The sequence below is a fragment of the Pinus tabuliformis genome, chromosome 3_2 (genome assembly GCF_031772625.1).
Source record: "Pinus tabuliformis cultivar Carrire ecotype Pingquan chromosome 3_2, CPIR1, whole genome shotgun sequence".
NCBI classification, from domain to species: domain Eukaryota; kingdom Viridiplantae; phylum Streptophyta; class Pinopsida; order Pinales; family Pinaceae; genus Pinus; species Pinus tabuliformis.
In genome coordinates, this window is record NC_142302.1 from 201,379,693 (window position 1) to 201,393,348 (window position 13,656).

Here is a 13,656-nt window from a genome sequence, read left to right on the forward strand (position 1 = left end):
AGTGAACCATGTTGTTTATCTTAATGCCTCTTATGAATTTTTGGAGGATATTTTAAAAAAATGCATCCTATTATGATTTTAAATACAGGGGAAAGCTGATATTTATGATGCCATCCAAATTATTTATTACTTGGTTGATGAGCTTGTCCCACAATTATTGACATGATAAACACCTTAGCTTCCCATGACATGGATAAATAACAATGAACACCTTAGCTTCCCATGGCATGGACAAATAATAATAACAAGATAATGGAAGCCCTGCTGTGATCCAAAGGTGGCCTTACTTAAAAGTCAGAGAAAGTGCACCCCTAGCCTCTCATGAAAAACTTTTGCTGAATCATCGTAAGGATTGCCTTATTTGGAGTACTGTTTGGTCATATTCATAGGTCAATCTGTACATGGCCTATGTAGGAGGACCCTTTGGTGTATGAATCACATCGTAAAAGTTTTGTTATTGTGGGCAGTGTGGTCTTCCTAAGCCACAGTGAGAATGTGGGTGTTTGTCTAATATACATGAAGTTATGTTTCAGCCCTGAGCTTCACTAGCTCAAAAAAGAAATAACATTAAGCCCACAGTTAAAAAATGATCCTTTCATATAACATTAATAGGTGTTGGAAATGACATATAATTATGTTTCTAAAACCCACAAAATAAATCAGAGTATGCCACCATATATAACTGGACTTTATTTCTGATAATTGATTAAACAAGATTACATTTAAATTCATAAACACAAACACACAAAAATAATAAGGTAGATATTGGAGGGCATCGGTAGTCTATATTAGCAAACACTATAGGTCTCCACCAATTTTTGCTAAAAATTTCAGCTTTTATTATAAGCAGGCAAATTCAATTTATTCTGACCAGCTTCAACACAGAACTTTGGGCACAAGACCAACGATGCTTTGCTCCTTTGCTGATGATGACCACCTATGTGGATCAAAAGTGCTATGCGAAAGAGTCAAAATTCCAATAAGATTCTTTCTGACGAGACTTGGAGCGATAATGAGAGAAGTTACGCTCAAGAAACTATAGAAAATAAGCTCTCTTGCATTGTCAACGTAGGATCAATTGATGCTTCAGTAATAGGGTCGGCTCGCATCGTCAACCTATGATTAATTAATGCTTTAGTAACAGGTTCAACTTGCATCGTCCTCTACATCTTCAACATGTGTCCTCTGTCTATCGATCGAAGCAATCTTTTATAGTTCCAGATTCACAGTTTCGAATACAACTATGGCTGGAGTTTGTCCAATCCTTCCATGATTGGGTTCCTCAACTCACGTCGACCTCTGTGTCTTCAGGGTCCGGTTCACTAATACAAAGAACTTCTATGCCTGTGTCGTCAGCTTGTGTCCCCATCCCATCATCCTTAGCTCACGTCGTCCTCAACACACGTTAGAGCATCATTGTTAGAATTTTCCTTGATTGCAGTTCTGGTAGATCAACATTTCTGGACTCAGAAAAAGCAAACTTTTTCTGTTAGAATTTTGGGTAGCTTGGAAGGTATTTCCGAGAGGGAAAACGCTCCGAAAAGAAGTTTGTTTGTCAATTTACCCAAATTTGGGGTTTTTGGACCCAAAGCAATGGGATTAGAACCAAAAGAAAATAATTCTTTATTCTAATGGGTTGAGAGGCTAAATCCCTAAGTTCTAGTGGTTTCCTAAATGACCCAAGTGAAAAGAATAAATAGAGGAGGAGCCAAATGAGAGGCTCATTGTGTGCAAAAGAGATGTGACCTCTCTTGTGCAAGGAGTGCCCTAAGAGGTCTGAGTTCTGCTCATGTAAGCTGAGATACCCTTGAGAGAAAATGTAACTCCTGTTTTGAGAAGGCCAAGTCAAAGATCAACTAAGGAACAGGGTTTTTGAGGGTTGAATATTAGGCCGAGTTTGGCTTAGGGCCTGACCTAGGCCAAAGACTAAGATTCGTCCATGTTGCTAATGTCTTGAAGGAGGCTGAGTGTGAACAAAAGTATGAAGAAGAGGGCCGAGGGAAAGCTTGAGGGCATCCATGAACAAGGTTTAATCATTGCAACTATCTTGATTCTTTGTGAAGCATAGCAATCAAGGAGAGAAGTAGATCCTCAAGTATAACCGATAGCTAGAAGGGAAGAAGTTTATGGTCTGTTCTGTTTTGGGATTGTGCCCTAGCAGGTGGAGTCTGTCCTCTAGCCGAGGGTTTGTTTGAGATCTCTGTTTGAAGTATAGAAGGCCAAAAATTTCTGTTCTGTCTAGCCTAGAAAGAAGGACGTGTTGGCACTCAATTAAGGTCTGTTCTGCTCTCTTATAGGAGGGCCGAAGCCCTAGAAAAGGTGATGTTAATCCTCAAGTGATACACATGCTATAATATTCCTAATGGAAAATTTGACAGTAGATACCAGAAATGAACTTGAACAACACAATAATCGCAAATAAACACACAACCAACAATTTGATGCACAAATAAACTCCAATAAAATCGCTGAGCCATTTTATTAATCCACTGGAAAGAGTACATCAACATGAAGGAATAGTGGAACTTAGGCTTGCCAAACAAGCGGAGCAAAACCCAGAAAAATATCTTTGACTGTTATGTAAAAATTAGTTAGATTAGGTTATTATTAAATATTAGTTAAATTAGATGAAAGGGCACGATCATAAGATCATGCCCTTTCCCCAAAGGGTGTTCCTGGCGGTATATAAGCCAGGCTCCCGCAATTGTATTCTCATCATCTGTCTATTCATTTATTAATAAAGTATTTTTATATATATTTCTGTTATCCGGAAGTTTTACACTTCATCTGGTATCAGAGCGGGTTCGTTATCCCCCACTTCCGCTGTGCTCATTGTTCATCTCTGTTGCTCACACCAATTCCTCTTCCGTCATATCACTCTCCACCCATACCTGTTCACTCCAACGCTGTCCGTATTCTGCCGCTGTCCATCCTGTACGCTTTCTGTTGCACGCTTGCCTGCATTCCGTCGGTCCTGCTCCTGTCCGTTGACTTGACTCAGCTCTGTGGTATATCCATTACCCGCATCTACATCCCTGTCAACCTGCGGCTACGTGGAATAATTTCTGCGGTGGTTCCATGTGGTGACCTGCGGCTGTGTGGGAAAACCTCAGCAGTGAGCTCGAATTGTTATCCGCTGCAAGGTTCTGTTAAAGGGTAATTTGCCACGATTGCTGTCAATTAACGCGGCTGTTGACTCTCCAACGTGCCTGACGTTTCAATTAAACAACGTTCCGTTTCAATTAAACAGCGTCTATTAAACAGCGTAAAACGTAAATCCCGTATATATAGTTATAACATATAAATAGCTGTAACTAAATAGCGTTTCGTTATATATAGTTATAATATATAACTTACTATATTATATAGTTATATATTATACTATATATATATATTATAAGTTTGAAAATTTTGTTATATAACATTATTTAAAAAAAAAAATAATTTTGTTATATAACATTATTTAAAAAAAAATAAAAAATTATTATTATTAATTAAATTAAATTATTAAATTAAATTAATTTAATTATTTAAAAAAAAAAGGGAGGAAAATTTTTTTAGCTGGCAAATAAATACACGCCTCTACAAACCCGTTCAATGTCGACAATGACAATGGCGGATTTCCAAAAAAGGTTGTTGGATGCAGAGCAAAAGATAAATAACAACCACGACGAGGTCAGTAAAAGATTAAATGAAGTCGAGAGCAAGTTTGGGGAGCAAGCGGACAAAATAAAAAATCTTGAAGATACGACAAATCGAATAGAGATAAAGATGGAAAGTCAACATATCCAAACAGGAGTAAACTTCAGAGAAGTCTTAACAATGCTGAAAAGTCTGTGTAAAAAGTCGAATTGTACACCCGAAGAGCTATTAAAAGATGGTGAAGAAAATCAAGAACATCTCTCATCAGATTCAACAAAGTCAACAAATTCTCATGAAAAGGTTGAATCCCCAAGAAAATCAGCGGCACCCCACCAAGAAGCAAGTAACACTGCCTTTACAAATAAGCAACTTTGGGATACCCTTAATAATCAACACCCTTTTTTTGCTCAACCTCTAGCCACATACCAGAAGAGGGTAAAGGTTGAGATGCCTCAATTCGATGGGAACGAAAAAAACAATGTTGCATGGATAAATAAAGCAGAAGAATACTTTGAGATATATGACATCACTGACGATGACGAAAAACTCAGACATGCATCCATGAAAATGGAGGGAGAAGCATATAACTGGTATATGTGGTGGAAAAAGACAACACACGTCATTAGATGGAGGAGATTTAAAGATGCATTTTCAAAAGATTCCAAGGTGTAAAGGAAGAAGAGTTCTTTTCAAAACTCATCAAATTACGACAAAAAGGAAGTGTGGATGAATACACTCAAGAATGGGAGACCTTAGTAACTCGAGTGCCTGGGTTATCGGAATCTCGTTTAATTCAGTCATACATCTCGGGACTTAAAATCCATTTACAAGTAGAACTTGAGATGCATGACATTTCATCAATAGAAGTAGCAAGACGAAAAGCAAAAACAGCCGAAAAGAAATTCAAACAAATATTTTGGTCAAAAGCCGAAAAAACATATGCAAGACGAAGAACACCTCAGTATGCAGACGCAAAAAATACAAGATATGTTCCACCACATCGTCGTGAAGATGAAAAATCTAATTTGGAAGCGCAAAGGATAAAGGAGGGTAAATGCAAGCGCTGTGGTGAAAAGTGGGATCCCAAACATAGGTGTGTTAAAGGAAAGGAACCAAAGAACCTATATAATTGTGAAGCAACCAATGATTCAAACAGTGAAGAGTCTGATGTTGAAGAAACAGAAGATGCCCCAGAATTCTCACCAGAACTAGATGACGAAAGTATGCCGCAAGTGTCATTATCAGCTATGACAGGTATATCACAACCTCAGACTCTAAAATTAAAAGGACACATAAAGAAGAACAACGTGGTGGTTCTCATTGACTCTGGTAGCACACACAATTTTTTGGATGCAACCATGGCCAAGAGACTCAATATTTTTTCATTCCCTTTACCAAACATGAGGGTAATGGTAGCGGACGGTAAGAGGATTGAAAAGGTGGGGAAATGCCATAAGGTTAAATTGCAAATTCAAGACTTCAGTTTAGAGTCTTCATTTTTCACAGTACCATTAGGAGGAGTAGATGTAGTTTTAGGTGTCCAATGGTTGCGAACTTTAGGTACTTATGCCGCTAACCACCAAGTACAATTTATAAAATTCAAATGGGGAGGTCAAAAGTACAAATTACATGGGTTCCAAGCACCAGAAAATCAAATTGTATCATCATCTCAGATGATGAAGATGATTCGAAAGGGAGCACCTGCTTATGTAGTACAATGTCATCAGTTAGAAATGTTATCTGCAAATATGACTAGTGAAGAGTCACCAGAGATACAAGATTTAATTAAGAAACATGAAGAAGTATTTCAAGATCTACCTCTAAAGATGCTGCCTAATAGGGAAATTGAGCATACAATAGAAGTCAAGGCAGGATCAGACCCGGTTAACATCAAGCCATACCGATATCCACATCACCAAAAAACAGAAATCGAGAGATTAATCCAAGACCTCTTAAGGTGTGGAATCATCTCGAAAAGTAAAAGTCCTTACGCTGCTCCAGTGGTGTTGGTAAGGAAGAAAGATGGGTCATTCAGGCTATGTATTGACTATAGGGGATTAAACAAAATAACAATTAAAAACAAGTTTCCAATCCCCTTTATCGACGAAATGTTGGATGAGCTACATGGCGCAAGGTATTTCTCAAAATTGGACCTAAGATCAGGTTACTATCAAATTAGAATAAGATTAGAAGACATACCAAAAACCGCATTTCGAACACATGAAGGTCATTATGAATTTAAAGTAATGCCGTTTGGATTAACCAATGCACCAGCAACGTTTCAAGCAACTATGAATGAATTATTTCGCCCACATCTCAGGAAGTTTGTATTAGTATTCTTTGACGATATTCTAATTTACAGTAAAACCTGGAAGGAGCACTTGCAACATTTGGATAAAGTTCTTACACTACTTAAAGAACACCAATTTTACGCAAAAAAATCCAAATGCACCTTCGTAAAGGAAGAAGTAGAATACCTTGGACACATTATATCCCATGAAGGTGTAAAGGTGGACCCTAACAAAATCCAAGCTATAAAAGAATGGACCAAACCTGTTAATATATCCAAGCTAAGAGGGTTCTTAGGTTTGACGGGATATTACCGAAGGTTTATTAAAAACTATGCACATATAACTGCACCTCTAACAAATCTTTTAAAGAAGAATTCGTTTCTATGGGATGAGGAAGCAGGAAGGTGTTTTGAAAAATTAAAAGAAATTATGTCTAATGCTCCCGTATTAGCAACACCAGATTTTTCTAAACCATTTATCATTGAGTGTGATGCTTCTGGATTCGGTATAGGTGCAGTACTAATGCAACAAGGACATCCAATAGCTTTTGAAAGTAGGAAGCTCAATAAAAGAGAACGCCTCAAATCCACATATAACAAAGAAATGCTCGCTATCATGCACGCACTAGCTAAGTGGAGGCAATATCTTTTGGGAAGTAAGTTTTCTATTCGAACAGACCATAACAGTCTCCAACATCTCCTTCAACAAAAAACACTTTCCGAAGAACAACAAAAATGGATTGAAAAAATTGCTGCTTTTGACTTGGAAATATTACATAAAAGAGGTAAAGACAATGTAGTAGCAGATGCCTTATCCAGGAAAGATGAAGAACCAACACTACTTGCAATGTCGGTTGTTGTTCCTGAGTGGCTTAACGAAATTCGAAGTGAGTATGCCAAGGATCCAGAAGTAACAGCAATAATCAATAACCTTCCCAATAACTCAAAATTTGAGTGGAAGAATGATATCCTATGGTATAAGGGAAGAATATATTTAAGTACAAATTCCAAGTTTAAGTTTAAGATACTCAAGGAATTACATGACTCACCGTCAGCTGGACACGTAGGATTCTTTAAGACTTACTACAATGCACGTCAATCCTTCTTTTGGAAGGGAATGAATCGTGATATTCAGAAGTATGTAGCAGAATGTGATACATGTCAAAGGAATAAAAGCGAAAATATTACGACACCAGGATTACTTCACCCCTTAAACATTCCAAATCAGAAATGGGAGGAAATCTCGATGGACTTTATTGAAGGATTACCAGTATCCGAAGGCAAGGACAAGATTTTCGTAGTAGTCGACAGATTCACCAAATATGCTCACTTTATGGCAATAAAGAAGTCATACTCAGCAAAAGAAATCGCTGAAATATTTTGCAAAAATATATATAAGTTGCACGGTTTTCCAAAAGTCATTGTAAGTGATAGAGATGCCAAGTTCAAAGGTAATTTCTGGAAGGAATTGTTCAACCATGTAGGAACTTACTTAAATATGAGTTCCGCTTATCACCCGCAAACAGATGGACAAACAGAAGTTGTCAATAAATGTTTGGAGGCCTACCTACGTTGCTACGCTACAGAAAAACAAAATAAATGGGCTCAATGGTTACACCTGGCTGAATGGTGGTATAACTCCACCTATCATACATCAGCGAAAATGACGCCATTTCAAGCCCTATATGGGTATGAACCCCCGAAATGGAAAGATCTAGCTATTGTCCAAACAAATTTACCTGCTGTTAAAGATCAACTAGAAGAAACCCAAAAAATCGTCCAAATATTAAAAGAAAACCTGAATAATGCAAGGAATCGTATGAAGCAACAAGCAGACCGTAACAGAACCGAAAGAGAGTTTGAAGTTGGAGAATGGGTATTTGTTAAGCTCCAACCATACAAACAATTATCCTTAAAACAGAAGGGAAAAAACAAATTGGCACCAAAGTTTTATGGACCTTATCAGATTAACAAAAAGATTAGCCAAGTTGCGTATGGTTTAAGCCTTCCAGAGACAAGTCGTGTTCACAACGTCTTCCACGTATCTTGCCTTAAAAGGGCACTAGGTAACAATCAAACAGCACAAACGACACTTCCATCCCTTGATGATGAAGGAAGAGTCATTTTAGAACCAGAAGGTATTTTGTCTACTAGAGAAAGAAAGCTTCGATATCGTACTATCAAGGAATATCTGATCAAGTGGAAGGACTTACCCGAAGAAGAAGCTTCTTGGGAGAATGAAGCATTTTGTCAACAACATCCGTCGTTATGTATGCTTTGAGGACAAAGCATTCTTTCGAGAGGAAGGCAATGTTATGTAAAAATTAGTTAGATTAGGTTATTATTAAATATTAGTTAAATTAGATGAAAGGGCACGATCATAAGATCATGCCCTTTCCCCAAAGGGTGTTCCTGGCGGTATATAAGCCAGGCTCCCGCAATTGTATTCTCATCATCTGTCTATTCATTTATTAATAAAGTATTTTTATATATATTTCTGTTATTCGGAAGTTTTACACTTCACTGACCCAAATGATATATGACCCTAGTAATGATGTAGATGGCTTGGTAAAAAGACTGTTGCAAACATGTTACTGCAAACCTGCTCTCTCCAAGAATCCAATGAAGCATCATGAGATTTCTGAGGGAAATCTCTTTAAGAGTGTTGGGTTTCCGTCCAACACCCATTAGCAAACTCTAGGGTTTCCGTCTTGGGGCTACAGAAGTTGGGAACTAGTTTCTTCAAACCTCATCAATAGACAATATTAACAATCCAAGATGTCCCCAAATGGTCTCCTCCTCATCTTTTTATGATCTGATGGACCCCTCTAGAAGACTGTATTCTATTATTATTTTAATCACTAGTACCTTTTCCCTCCTTTTATTTGAATTAAAATACCTTTTAAATTTGGAAAAATCGTAAATCGGCCACCATTCCTCCTCAAGCCATCAAAAGTCACTTCCCACCATCTCATCTTGTAGATCTTCTCGTTCCGGTTCCAACAAGCTATTATACTAAGGTGTTATGTCAAGTATTCCTCCCAGAATGCCACCTTAAGCGTAATTAACTGAGTTAAGCTCCATAATAACCCTGTTTTCCGAAAGTTGTTGGAATGAAACAAAACAAAAGGCAAGTTGTGCGGATGATGGAATATGCCAAGCAAATGCCATCAGATTCCAAAGAAACTCCTCAAAACGACATAAAGCCCCTCTAGAAGCTCCTGGGTCCGCTGAAGGAGTAAACTTGTGCCTGTGACCTAGCTGCCTCCAACCACGGAAGTCCATCCTGACCACACCATAAGGGAAACCAGAAAAAGGAACATGACACATGCATGGCGAAGGTGCATGGCGTGATAACTGAGCCATTGTGGAGGTTAGCCAAGATGCCTTGAAGGTGACTGCAGGCTGAGGAAGGGTTTTGATGCAAGGCTGTGGGATAAAAAGGTTCTTGAGGAGGCCTCTAGAAGAAGGGATCGAAAAGCATCAATATCCATAGGCGACTAGTGAAGAAGGCTAGGACTGTTGCGCTAAAGAAATGAGGGTTGCTGAGTTTGAATCATTCAAGTCTATTCAACAAAGGGATCCTTGAACAACAAGGATAGAGGGCTGGATGTACAGTCACCTTGAAGGATCTAAGGGACTGTGAGGAACTCTTGTTAAAGGGCTGAGAATACAATGATTTGAAGGGAAAATCCACTGATTAACAAGTGTTTAGAAGGGAGACATGTGATGATTTTTCCACGATACCTCAGAATCAGGTTTATGTCTAAGATCACAATCACAAACACACTGAAATACGACAACACTAGCCCTTTGGACAGTGGAAAATACACAATAGTGAATCAATCTAGTGCACAAGACAATTTTTAACCCAAAACTTGTTATATTACAAACATTAATACATCGAATGTAGGGCTCTCGTACTAGGGATCATGGCCCTTACAGACAACCCTGATACCAAAATGACTAGGGCATGGAGTCAACAACCTATGATTACCAATCTGTCGCTGAACAATGTACACTTGACTTACTTGCTGAAGGAGCGCTCTACTTAGTCCTTTCAGTCCATGTACCTTGAACACTTTTGGCAAGTACTTTGCCACCTCTTCAGTTGCTCACAAGACTTATGCAATTTTAGAATGCTTTCATCTTCAGCCGACAATCTGCCTCTACCAATCACTCTTGCCGCTCCAAGGATGACTGATCTTAGGTCTCAAACACAACTTCCCTTTAGCACTAATAAGGCTCCTCCAATATCACTGCTCATAGGGACTTCAAATCTGCCCACTTATCAGTCCTCTAGTTGCCCGTTAGATGACTGAACTTAGGGTATTCATACACAACCCTCTTATCAATGATTTGTCACACATAAAATCACTGAACTAGGGCTACAAGAATCTGCCCACTAACCATCTCCTTGTTGCTCCTAGAAAGACAAAACTTAGGGCTTATAACCAATTGCCTCCTAACAATGATTTTATCCCTCAAACATCACTGTACTTGGGAAACAACAAATTGCTGTTCAAATCCTATGAACAAACCCTCCAATACCCTTCTTCTTCTGCTGTAACAATCCACTTCTACCTTGCCTTCTTCGTGCTCCTTTTAGTCTTGAGATTTGTGGCCTAAACACGATACCATACATGAGACAAAGCTCGACCTAAACACAACAATTACAGTCTCAAACCACTATAACTTTTCCGCCTTATCACAAAGATTATCCAACACTTGGTCCTCTCCACAAGGCATATATATGAGCAAGAAAATACTGACATTCTAGGGCAAATATGTATGACTATAAGGTGTAGGAAAAAGCCCTAATAAGGGCATACAAAACTTATGTCCTAAACCCTTAGGACAAACCTCCACTCTCTGCAATTTATCAACACAAGACACAACAACCTCCTCTTTAGGAGCTCGACAAAGTCCGTAAAGATCCTTGGCATTCTGGGCATCAAACTCACTGAAATATCTCGGCCTAGATGATGCCTTCCTACAACCACCTCAGATCCTTGGCCACCATAGTATCTGCAATGAATGAATGAATTGAATTGATTTACATGAGCAAATGAAGCTCAATAAGTAATACAGAGATGTTTACAGAAATAGAAACATCAAGTTTCTATTAGGAAATAGAAACAACCAGTTTCTTCTAAGAAATTGCTAAAAAGATAAAACTAGAAACACCTAATTAAGAATGAGCATTAATCACTAAATAGCATTATTCTAATACCCTCCCCTAATGTTCAATCTATTTACAATACCGATAGACCCTCTGAATTTTACAAACTTATCAGGACCAAGAGGCTTAGTGAAGATGTCGGTGGGCTGCTCTGTTGTGGGAACATATCGTAACCGAATGGATCTGTCTTCAACAAGTTGGCGAATGTAGTGACAATGGGTTTCTACATGCTTTGTTCGTTCATGAAAGACTGGATTCTTGGCAAGTTTGAGCACTCCCTGATTATCACAGAACAAGGGAGTAGGACCTGTCTGGAAAACATGCATATCCGCAAGCATACGTCGAAGCCAAATTGCCTCACAAGATGCCTTAACTCCTCCCCGATACTCTGCTTCTGTTGAGGAAAGAGCCACTGCCTGCTGCTTCTTACTAGTCCAAGTGACAACACCGGATCTTAGACTCAGTGTTGAAAATATCGGTATCGGCAAAATATCGGCGAGGGTCCAGAAAATATCTTATCGGCAATATCGGCGAAAATATCGGCAAATATCGGCAAGCATAAAAAATAATTTTTTCAAATTTTAAAATATAGCCGATATTTTGCCGATATTTTCAAAATATCGCGATATTTTGCCGATATTTTCCGATATTTGCCGATATTTTGAAAATATCGCGATATTTTCAAAACAGAAAATATCGCGATATTTTCAAAACAGAAAATATCGCGATATTTTCTCGGCGATATATCGTTTTGCCGAAAATATCGCGATATTTCCGAATATCGCCGATATTATCAACAGTGCTTAGACTAAACACATACCCAGCTGTAGATTTACGGTCATCAACCGAACTGGTCCAGTCAGAATTTGTGTAACCACTGAGTATAGGATCGGAACTTCGAGTACACAGAAGTCCATAATCAGGAGTGCCATGCACATAACGCAGCACACGCTTCGCTGCTATCCAATGATCAGCCTTAGGCGCTGACATGAAGTGGGAAATGTAGCTCACTGCAAAACTGATGTCAGGTCTAGTGGTAGTAAGGTAGATGAGGCTGCCCACTAATTGTCTGAATAAAGTTTCATCCACAAGGGGTGAGGATGACTGAGCTGAAAGTTTGAGCCCTGGTTCCATAGGTGTTGTGGCAGGTTTGCAATCCTGCATTCAGAATCTGTCCACAAGATTTCTGGCATACTTGGACTGAGAGAGAAAGATGTTGTTCTCATTCTGCCAGACTTCAACCCCCAATCAGTAACGAAGAAGTCCTAAATTTGTCATATCAAAAGTGCTGCACAAATCCTGTTTGATCCCATAGATCAAATGTGTTGAGCTGCCAGTAATGATAAGGTCATCCACATAGACAACCACAAATAGAATATCATCACTAGTATGCTTGATATACAGGTTTGCATCAGATCATAGTTGCGGGGGAGCGCCCGCCCCCCAAACCCGCTCCCGAATCGCGCTCCGGGCAGGAGCGGCTCCGGAGCGTGCTCCCAAAAAAAAATTTGCGCTCCCTGCCATTTTCGGGAGCGCTGTAGGGAGCGGTCGCTCTGTCGCTCCCGGAGCGATTTTTTAAGCCCGGGAGCGATCGCTCCCTATCGCTCCCGGGCATTAAAAAATCGCTCCGGGAGCGTTTCGAGCGGCGCCAGGAGCGATCTGGCGGAAAAAAATTCCGCGGACTTAAAAAAAATAAATTTTTTGTTTTTGTTTTAAAAGCCCAATGGGCCTAAAAAAATTTCATTATCACTTCATTAAGTTGAGTTTGTTGGAGAGCAAGAGCAAAGGAGCAAGGAGAAGCGAGGAGCAAGTGCTGAGGAGCGAGGAGCAAGTGCCGAGGAGCGAGGAGCAAGCCTGCAGAGGTAAGTAACTTAGTAATTTAGTTAGTTTAGTTAGTTTAATTTAGTTAATTTAATTTAGTTTATTGAGTTTAAAAATCATGAATTTAAATTAAATTAATAAATTAAATTAACTAATCCCAATAAATTAAATTAATTTGCAGATTCAAGAATCAAAACCCTACAAACATCAAACACCATGGACGTGGCTATATTTCTTGGCATTTTCCTCTTCCTGGTCCCTTTTATGGTTATTATGGTGCTGGAGAGTAGGAAACGGAGGGGCCAAACTGAAGAGGGGGATGAAGAAGCTGGAGAAAGTCAAATTGGTGAAAACCCCGGTGAGGAGGAGCTGGAGGAGGGTGAACATGACCCTCAAAAAACTAAACAAGACCAAACCCCATTGTGGAAATATGTTAACAGGGCTGAAACAGGGAGAGGGGGTGGAACCACTAAATTTCATTGCCCCCATTGCAACACTGATTACACAGGTTCATACACCCATGCTAGAAGACGCCTCTGCTGGAAAAGGCCATGGGATGGAGACAAACAAATAGGAATCAAAACTTGTACAGCGGTGTCAGCAGCGGATAGAGCCAAATACATAAGGGAAGAGGAGGAAGCCCAATACAAATCAAAAAAATCAAGGGGTTTCTTTGAACCAAGCTCACAATCACAAAGAACTCCTTCAGCATCCTCCCAAG

General features: G+C 39.2%; 1 protein-coding gene across 2 annotated transcripts in view; it reads left to right on the forward strand.

Moving 5' to 3' along the window:
- LOC149180461 (uncharacterized) overlaps nucleotides 1-13,656 on the forward strand; it is a 355,125-nt gene that overhangs the window by 130,805 nt on the left and 210,664 nt on the right. The gene's annotated exons all lie outside the window — the stretch shown is intronic.